Genomic DNA, 9,900 nt, shown 5'->3' on the forward strand with positions numbered 1-9,900 from the left:
TTTGTCCACCTTTCACAGCGGTAATGGGAGGTCAGGTCTCCAAATTGTATTATTATGATTATTTTTTTATTAGCTTCATGTGCACATTTTTTATTTACATTACACTTTTTCACAACAAAGATCTGTGAAATCTGTTTGATTTGTTGTTGAATGGAAAGTTTATGATGGTTGCGTTCCGCACTTTGTATTAAGAATGTTCAATAAAGGTCTATTATATACATTTTATTGTGGTAGCAGCAGTTACTGGTGCACTTTCACTATACCTTTTTTGCCAAACGATCTGCAGAGAATGACTTGGTTTTGTGAACAAAATGAATCAGGAAAGCCCACAGTTGCAAATATGCAACATTGCCTAAAATGATCAAAAATAGCCCAATTCCAAAAATTCCAAAAATATTGGTTTATTCCCACCCAAAAAGATGCAAGAAGAGCCAAAATGATTTTTTTTCAATGATTATTCATATGATTGGGTGCTACAAGGTTAAGCCCCCTTTTTCAGGTGCTGAGTGATTTTTGATGGAAGGGTGGTCTGTCAGTGTTTCATTCAAATGAAGTTGTTAAGAGCTATCACATCATTGATTATGGCAGAGCTCAACACAAGCATTGAATCAGTTGAGCTGTCAAATGTGATTTTGAAATTAGATTTTAAAAAATACTCGAGTTCTACTTAAGTTTCGATTTGAAACACATGCTACTGATTCAATTAAAATGAGAGTGCTCGATGCCTTTTAGATGTCAAAGCTTAGACATGAACTGCACACATGTGCAGCGTTTCTGCTGGATGACCCAGTTTGAAGATAAATAGAGTTGCAGAGGTGTTACGTCATGATATTTCAGCAGTTTGGGAACTGATGAGCTGCTGATACAAAAAGAACCTGTGAAGTAGAACTTTTTCTTTATACATCTACCAATGACTTCTGCCTCGACATTTAATAGCAAGAAAAATATGACCACTTATTTTAATGACTCATGAATTGCAAACATTGTAAAAACGTGGTGGATGGATACTATGTTTGGAGAGGCCATACCTGGAAGACAGGGGTCTGTAATGTTTTGCACCACATTGAGATGGTCTAATGCTGAGTTATATGGTATTTACTTCAATATTTATGTGTTGATATGTGGTCACCTGAAAGTCTGAGAGAGCCTTAAAGAAACCATATGTTGAATAACACAAGATGAAGACAGACATGTTGTTTCGGATGTGCATGTTGGTATAAAAAGGAACTGGCTTCTTTGTTTTCGGTCTTACATCTTTGTCATGCAGCTGTAGGAGCCTTTACACAGAATTAAAGAATACTCTCCACTAAAGACAGTCGTCTTTAGCCTCATCGATTCCAGCCTCCTGTGTTACTTTGCCTCTAAGTAATGAAGACATCAGCACACCTGCCCATAGAAACCCTCCTGACACAGGGTAAGTATACAGTATATATTATTAATCTGCCCCAGGATCAAGTCCTGCCCCCCTGAGAAATGCCCTGTCCATCCAAAGAAAACTGGCCAGAAAAAAGGCCACGATTTATTATCTCTGTTTGTGTCTTGTATTGATAGAATAAATGCAGGTGGTGATTTTAAAAAAGCATATATCTGCAAAATTTTTTTTTTTTTGTTATCACGTTTCCCCCCCCTCCGTAACCTTAACCCTTTGCTGCTGAAAAAAAAGACGATTTTCACATTTTCGGATGTTTTTGTTGTATATAATGATCTGAAATGTAGACTTAATGAAGGTAATAAAAAGCTGGAGTTGGCTGGATTGCTTGCTGTTGGTTGCATGCATCATACAAGTTCTACATTTCTTTACAAAAAAGAAAAAAAAAAACTTCATAAAAAATTCCACACTGTTAACAAAATTGACGGTTATGATTTATGCTAGTGTGACCATATTTTCATTACCAGATTGAATTATTAATATTATTATTATTATTATGCTTGAAGTTGTAGTAGTGGTTTTCCACCGATTTTTTTTCAGGTATTGTTTTCTGCCCCCCCAGATAAGCTAACTGCCCCCCCACACATGCCATTCTGGTCACACCTCTGGCTCCCAGTGTCTGTTGCTCGTTGTCGAAGGATGCAGCTTTCCACTGCGGATTCCGACACACCTGCCTGCTCGCTCCACCGTTGACTCAATACCTTCTTCACCACAGCCAGCACCCTCCACTCCACTATGGAAGCCCTCTTGGATTCAGTGAGGAAAAAGTCTCGTCTTCTCTTGGATAGATCACTCTTTCTCCGACTGATGCTAACCATCTCCCTCTCCTCTCAGAGTAATCTGTTCTCCTGAATCCACTCACCGGCACATCACTGCACCAACCTTTTAATAAACGTTGTCTTTACTCAAATCTCTCTGAGTCTGCTCTTGAGTCTAATTCGTGAGTCAGCCCGGCTTTTGCCGTGACATGGCAAAATAATGAGGACAAAATGCTTATAAGAACCTTCTATTTTGATTCCGAGCAGTTATCTGCTCTGTATGATGTGGAATAAAGGACAAAATACTCCTCATTGTACTATTCTTAGTATTAACAGTTATTTGTTAGGCATGAGATGGTGACCCTGCACAGGCCAGTGTGCAGGATACCGCAAAGAACTCAACAGTTCTCCTACTTTGCTATGCCCCCAGGCCAGAATTTTATTATTTTGTTGTCACATTAAAGTTATTCTAATTGCATATTTTAGTTCAAATGTTTGAAAAAGAAATACACAGAGTACAGCAGATCAGCCTTTCTCCCCAAAGGCATGGTGCACACTAGAATGCACCCGACTCTCGTAATAAGACACGAGTACTAAAAAACAAATGTAAATGCAGAAATGAAATTAACTATGGAAAATGAACACAGACCAAACCATAAGCCTATGTTGTTCTTTTTTTCTTTTCTTTTTCCTAAAGCTCATAACATAACCGTTTTAGTAGCATAACCATGTAACCACTGTAATTCTTTATTATTGGGCTGTCCCACATATTCTCTGAAAAGCCGTCAGTTGATCCAAAATGCTGCAGCCAGAGTTCTGATGAGAACTAACAGGAGAGATCATATTTCTCCAGTTTTAGCTTCTCTTCATTGGCTCCCTGTTAAATTCAGAATAGAATTTAAGATTCTTCTCCTCACATTTAAAGCTCTTAATGACCGAGCTCCATCATATCTTAAAGATCTCATTGTAAGATATTTTCCTAACAGAGCACTTCGTTCCCAAACTGCAGGTTTACTTGAGGTTCCCAGAGTTTCTAAAAGTAGAATGGGAGGCAGAGCCTTCAGTTATCAGGCCCCTCTCTTGTGGAATAAGCTGCCAGTAAATGTCCGGGAAGCAGACACCCTTTCCACTTTTAAGACCAGGCTTAAAACTTTCCTTTTTGATAAAGCTTATAGTTAGGGATGGCTCAGGTGATCCTGAAACATCCCATAGTTAAGCTGCTATAGGCCTAGACTGCTGGGGGGGCTCATCTGTCACACTTTTCCTCACTTTACTCTCTTTATGTATATGTGACATTATTGTGGTCATTAACTCGTGTTTCCCTGTTCCAACAGGTATCCTTTGAATGGTGTTACAGTGGTTTTCCCCCTCTTTTCTTTCTTCTCAAAGTCCAACTTCCCCAGCTGGTCGAGGCGGATGGCCACCCGTCCTGGTTCTGGTTCTGCCAGAGGTTTCTTCCTGTTAAAAGGGAGTCGTTTCTCTCCACAGTCGCCTCAAGCACGCTCAGGACGGGAGATTGGACCGAAAACAAAGTTTCAGTGCAATCTGTTGGTTTCCTTAGCTAGGAAATTGTTTTTAAATTGGCTCTATATGAACGAATTGGATTATTTTTATGAATAATTATGATTACAATTAATTGAATTCCAATTGGCTTGAATTGGACTTTATTATCTAAGTGCCTTGAGATGACATTTGTTGTATTTGGCGCTATATAAATAAAAATGAATTGAACCATTTCAAAGAGCTTGAATAGATACCATTCTTAACTCATGCTTGGCTCATCAGCCTTGACCGATTTCCCTCCTCTTTTTCCTTGATTTTCTTTGCTGATTCTGCTCTGTACAAAAGCCAAGAGGCCATGCTTGAAACATTTTTTAATAACATCTAAGCGTTCTCACTATTGAATAAAATAAACCCCAATAAAAGGGGCACCATCCTTCCGTAGAAGGAAAACTTTCATTAATCTTTATCAGTCTCACAGTGCTACTTCATGAGTTTGAATTGGCCGAAATTCCATAAAGAAGCATTCAACAACAACTTGTTAAAATTAGCTATTCATTGACAGATGTAACCAAAAACATTAACCTTAAAGTACAAACAGGACAAATGCGTGGACTATGTATGGTGGTATAGGGAACATCTTATGGTTTGGGACAGGAGGGAAGAGAATGGAGAAATGTGCTGGAATTGCTAAAATTGGGTCTTCATTTTAGTCACTATTTACAGTTTAAAGGTTAAAGGTTGTCAGTTCAGAACGGTTCGCTTATTTCAGTGTTTCCACTACCACGAAAGCGTACCGGTCCCATGGAACCCGTTACCATTTTTGTAACCCTTCTGCTCGGGGTACCTAGCACACAGGACCGGTTCCACGCTCTGCTCTCCGGTGTTGGTGAGGAGGCTGTGCAGCGGGAGCTCGATGGCGCTGTGCCAAACCAAAAAGTTTTCCAGCTGATTGCCGCAAAAATGGCAGAGAGTGGTTTCAACCGGACCGCGAGCCGGTGTCGCATTAAGCTGAAGAAGCTTGGAGGTGGTTCCAAATTATGGATGCTATTTTGTTATTTGCTGTTATTTGCTATTTACGCTTCGGCACGCACTCCGCCCACCCCTGAGGGTCCCCTTTGTACAGTGGGAACGCAAGCTGACCCCAAAGCGACCCAACCTGTACCGTACCGTTCCGAACCGACCTGACTGCATAGTGGAAACGAGGATATGTTCTCCCCGTATTTGCGTGGGTTCTCTCCGGGTACTCCGGCTTCCTCCCACTGTCCAAAAACATGCATGTTAGGTTAATTGGTGTCTCTAAAAAAAAATTGTCCTTAGGAGTGAGTGAGTGTTAGTGTGTGTGTGGTTGTTTGTCTTGTGTGGCCCTGTGTGGTCCAGGGTGTACCCTGGACAGGTCGCCAGATGACCGCTGGGATACGCTCCAACCCCCCCGCGACCCGATCGACGGATTAAGCGGGTATAGAAAATGGCTGGATGGATGAACTTTGGAGTCATTTATCATTAACAGTGCATTCTCTCGACACCACTGTACTGTTTGAGAAGGAGAAGAAGATGGCACACCTTACTTTGGTTGGCACTTAGCCCAGTTAGGCGGCTGTGATCACACCAGGTGGATGGCCAAGGGTGTCCAAGTGGGTCTCTCTCGGTTCCACTGTCTCTGAGCCTTTCTCTTTAGTCAGCTGGTTGTGGATGGATTTCTGAGGACTTTCAAGTTGCCTGGCAAGTTGTGGGTCTCTCATCTCCACTGGGGAGAGAGATGGAGTTTAGATATTGAGACTTCACCATCAAAAATAACACAACAGTTGGTGCGTTCACCTGAGTGTTGGAGTTGGTTCGTTTGTTTGGTCAAAATAACAACTCTGGTGAGGTGAACTTCTATTCACAAAAATGATTTAAAATGAACAAAAAGTTGACAAGCTTACGCTGGCTTTCTTTCCTGGGAAAATATTACTGTGTGTAGTAACTCATGCAGCAGCGGAGGTTTAAACGTGACAAAAAACAGACATGGAGTCGAGACAAACGACGAACAAACGAAAAACAAAAAAGTACATCTTTCTATTACCTCATTCTGCTTTCTTCTTTCTTTTCTCTCTCTTACTCTGATTTCTTCTGGAGGTTTTCCGAGTTTTATTTGCAGAGGCGGGGCATGACGCGGCCTGAAACCATTATGCTGTTTGCCTGGGCGTATAAGTAGAAGTTTTAATTCTAGTATTAAGGGTTCTATGAAACAAAGAAAACTCAATTTCTCCATTCTTTTGCCTTAACACACATTTGTTCAGAGGCTTCTGAAAGCACCACACCTTGTTAAGATATAAAGGTAAAGACATATAATCAACGTATAAAATCAAAAGACATGAAATAAACAACATACTCTGAACTAATATAACATGGATTACGGGTGTGGATCTTAAATACCTCTCAAATTAAGACAGAATATATAGATATAGAGATATAGAATATTCTAGGTATGACTGTTTGGTGCCACTGACCTCTAGGTGGCAATGTGGCACCATGGAAAAGTTAGTGTTTTTTCTAATTAAGTTCTTTAAGTGCAAAGCTTCATCGTGATGGTGACTTAAAGGTCCCATGGCATGAAAATTTCACTTTCAGAGGTTTTTTAGCCTTAAAATGAGTTTCTCTAGCCTCCTTAAGTCACCCCAGTGAGTAGAAATTGCGAAATGTATTCACTGAGCAGTACAGCATTTCCTCCATGTTTTGAATAGAGCGCCTCCAAGTGTCTCGTTGACTCAAGGCTCCTGGTATGACGTCATGCCAGGATAGAGCTCATCAAAATTTCCCACCCCCTCTCTCCGCCACGCCCTCTGTCTCCACCCACTGCTGGTAAACTACCTGTATCTTACCCGCCCAACTCATGTGGAGTAGACCGAGACTCGCCACGACTGAAGACAGTCACAGAAGATACAGCAATGGCTTCCAAACGACGTTACCATGCGAAATGTACTGTGCCAGGATGTGAAGATGAAGAGAAGAATATGTTTCCGCTTCCATCCTCTGACCCTTTGTAAACGGAATGGCTTAATTTCATTTACGAGGGACGGGTGCCCATGCATGTTCCAAAGAGCGTCAGTGTTTGCGCGACACATTTCAGAGGAATGCTTTTACAACTTGGGACTGTACAGGGCAGGTTTTGCCCTACACCTGAAGTTGAAGCCTGGATCAGTGCCTAGCCTTGCCGGTCCATCAGCTACCCACACCGATCAAGTAAGTCATAATTATTTGCTAGCCGCTAGCACTTTATGGGTGACAGCTAACTAGCCAACATTAGCTGTGGAGGTATTTATCCATGAAACCTACACTGCGCTACAAAACCAATACTCTGTTAAACTGGTTAGATTTGGAAAATTGGTTGTAAAACAAAACATTTGTCTTTTGACCAAGTATCTTACGTGTAGGGGACTACATACAGCATGAATACTTAGGTAAGCAAGTCTAGTTATGTTCTGCGGCTAGATACGTCTGTTACACGGAAAATGACGCCCGACGAAAACAATTCATATTTTGTAAGCCTTTCTTTCGATTGGTGACTTTATATTTTGTAATCATTTGTTACGGTTTGGTGACCTTTTATTTTTATTTTATTTTTTTTTACGTCGAGTCGTTTCTGCGTCTTTCGTGTGGGATACGCGATCGGGTGTTGTGGTTAGGTGAAGGATGTTTAGCAAACGTTTGCTGACTACCCTCGAACATACACCATTATGTATCTGTCAATTCGAACACAGTTTTGACTTCAAATCTGTCGTGACTCGTCAGTTTATCACGAGTGTAATGCTCGGCTTTCGAACCATGAGATGTGTGCTCTCTGTCTGCATCAGGTTCACTCTTCACTGGCCAGCACATCAAGTGCTCACGTCCAGACATCCCGGACCAGGGATGCTGCCTGCCAGACTGACCCCATTGTCAATAGGACTGCAGCCACACCGAAGAATGTTGTCTTTCTCTATATTGGAATGCTTTGCAGGTGAGATGTTTTACCTTGTAGTTGTTGAAAGTTCTTGTAGTCTGAAATGTCATTATTGAGCCGGTGTTCTGTCGATTTCTCCTACTCGTCGAGAAATGCTACCTTGTGTTTTTGCGCATGCGCGCGCATGCGCAAAGACAATTTTCTAAGTTTTCGTTGTCCCGCCCATCATTTTTTGCTACCCTTTCACCCTACTAAGGTAGGAGAAATTGAGGAGAAATTTTTCATTCGTTTTCGTTTTCACGCCCATAATTATTTATAATTATTTGCTACCCTAACGGTGAGTAACATCCTCAAAATCCTGATTCCTTTTGGAAGACATGCAAAGTAATAAAACACTTATCGTATTAACAAGCAGTTAGCTTAACATGCACAAAATGCATTCGTATTAACAAGCAGTTAGCTTAACATGCACAAAATGCATTCGTATTAACAAGCAGTTAGCTTAACATGCACAAAATGCATTCGTATTAACAAGCAGTTAGCTTAACATGCACAAAATGCATTCGTATTTCACATTGATGAGAACATTACTTTAATGCCCTAAACATTTCCAGATTGTCAAAATGTTGGAGACAGTCCTTTTGCTGGTTGATCCTCTGGGAAATGAAGTTTCACATGAGAGAAAAGTGCTTCGAAACTGGAGGTAATGCTTAGGTTTAGAAACACGTTGGTGATCTTTGTAAGCTTAATCTTCAATTTTACAGATAGATAGAGACTTTATTGATCCCGAAGGAATACAGTCATTTTAAAGTGTTGGTAATGATGACAGTTTTCGTGATATATGATCATCGTGTGTGAATTTGTGTTTTTTTTTAACTCTTTTGACAATTAGAAACTACTTGCAGAAGGCAGACTGTCAACACAAGAAAACATGGACAGTCCAAAAAATGCCCCACAACATACAGCAGGATGCCTGGAGCTGTGGCGTTTTGGTGTTGATGGTAAAAAAATTAAATTACTATTATAATAGAAAATTTCTAAAATTACTTTTTCCAACATACTAAAATCCTCTTCCTGTCTATTTGTGTAGAAAATCTCTTAACCTTTTTATTGTATTTTTCTCTTCTTCTTTTCTCTTTTCTTTTATGGGCGCCAGACTTGTGCTGACCTAACGTTTTTAGTGTAGACTTAATAAACATCACAAACAACTTGAAATTTCTTGACCACTAGCATATGAACTGTAATATCATTTTGCAGTTTGCTCAAGAATACATGGAGCATGGGAATGTTGCCATGACGGAGACATTGCCACAAGCTGTTGCACAAGCACGGTTTGATGTAGCTTGTGCACTGCTTCAGTCAAAAGGTGAGTGGTATCGAACACTGATTTAAGTTGACTGTATTTTATTACTATGTACGTTCAGTTCTAAATCTTACAAAATCCATGGGTTACAGGGAAAGCAGATGATTATTGTGTGGTGTGCTCCTATCTGGAAACTGATGCTGATACCAGCATGATCGAAATGGTAAAGTTCATGAAATTTATGCTTTGTAGGGCACAAAACCCACTTGATTATCGCTATGAAAAGATCATGGGTTGGGTTAAACAGATATGCAACCTTTACAGCCATAGTGCTTTGTATTGATTTTTCCATTTACATATATTATGATTTTATTTATTTTTTTTGTAGGTGCAGTGCGATCTCTGCAGTCGGTGGGCACATTTTCAATGTGCCAATTATAAGAAACACTGTGGCACAAAATACATGTGCCCAAAATGTGTTTGCGGGGCTTCCGGCAGTGCAGTGGCCTGAGTTTTGGATCCCACATTGGACGGCCCCTTATTTCCTATCACCCCCCATCCTCTCCCCCATCCTCTCCCCCCTCTCTCTGCCCCACCCTCTCCTTTGTGAAGGAGATAATGTATATGTAACCATTAAAACCTCTGTTCTAGTTCTCCTTCCTGTCTTGTCATTCGCCATATGATTTTTGTATTTGCGACACTTCAGGCTTTATTTAGGTGACTCTGCTCCATCATTGTCAAGAATGATTTGAGAAGGGGTAGCATTATTTGACAGGGTCATATTGGCCTATCAAAATTTGCTACCCTCTTAAAAATTGATTAGATAATGTTATGAACATGCTGCCATTCATCCTACAGTGGCAGTGAGGAGATAAGTTGTCTTACAAGAATGATTTGAGAAGGGGTAGCATTATTTGACAGGGTCATATTGGCCTATCAAAATTTGCTACCCTCTTAAAAATTGATTAGATAATGTTATGAACAT

General features: G+C 40.5%; 1 long non-coding RNA gene across 1 annotated transcript; it reads left to right on the forward strand.

Annotated features, from left to right (window-relative positions):
• The first annotated feature begins 8,231 nt into the window (after positions 1–8,231).
• Positions 8,232–9,649, forward strand: LOC142370015 (uncharacterized). Its single transcript, XR_012767768.1, has 5 exons — positions 8,232–8,315; positions 8,505–8,613; positions 8,870–8,978; positions 9,068–9,138; positions 9,304–9,649. It is a non-coding gene; the product is annotated as an uncharacterized LOC142370015 (long non-coding RNA).
• Positions 9,650–9,900: the final 251 nt, after the last annotated feature.

The sequence above is a fragment of the Odontesthes bonariensis genome, chromosome 20, assembly GCF_027942865.1.
Source record: "Odontesthes bonariensis isolate fOdoBon6 chromosome 20, fOdoBon6.hap1, whole genome shotgun sequence".
NCBI classification, from domain to species: Eukaryota; Metazoa; Chordata; class Actinopteri; order Atheriniformes; family Atherinopsidae; genus Odontesthes; species Odontesthes bonariensis.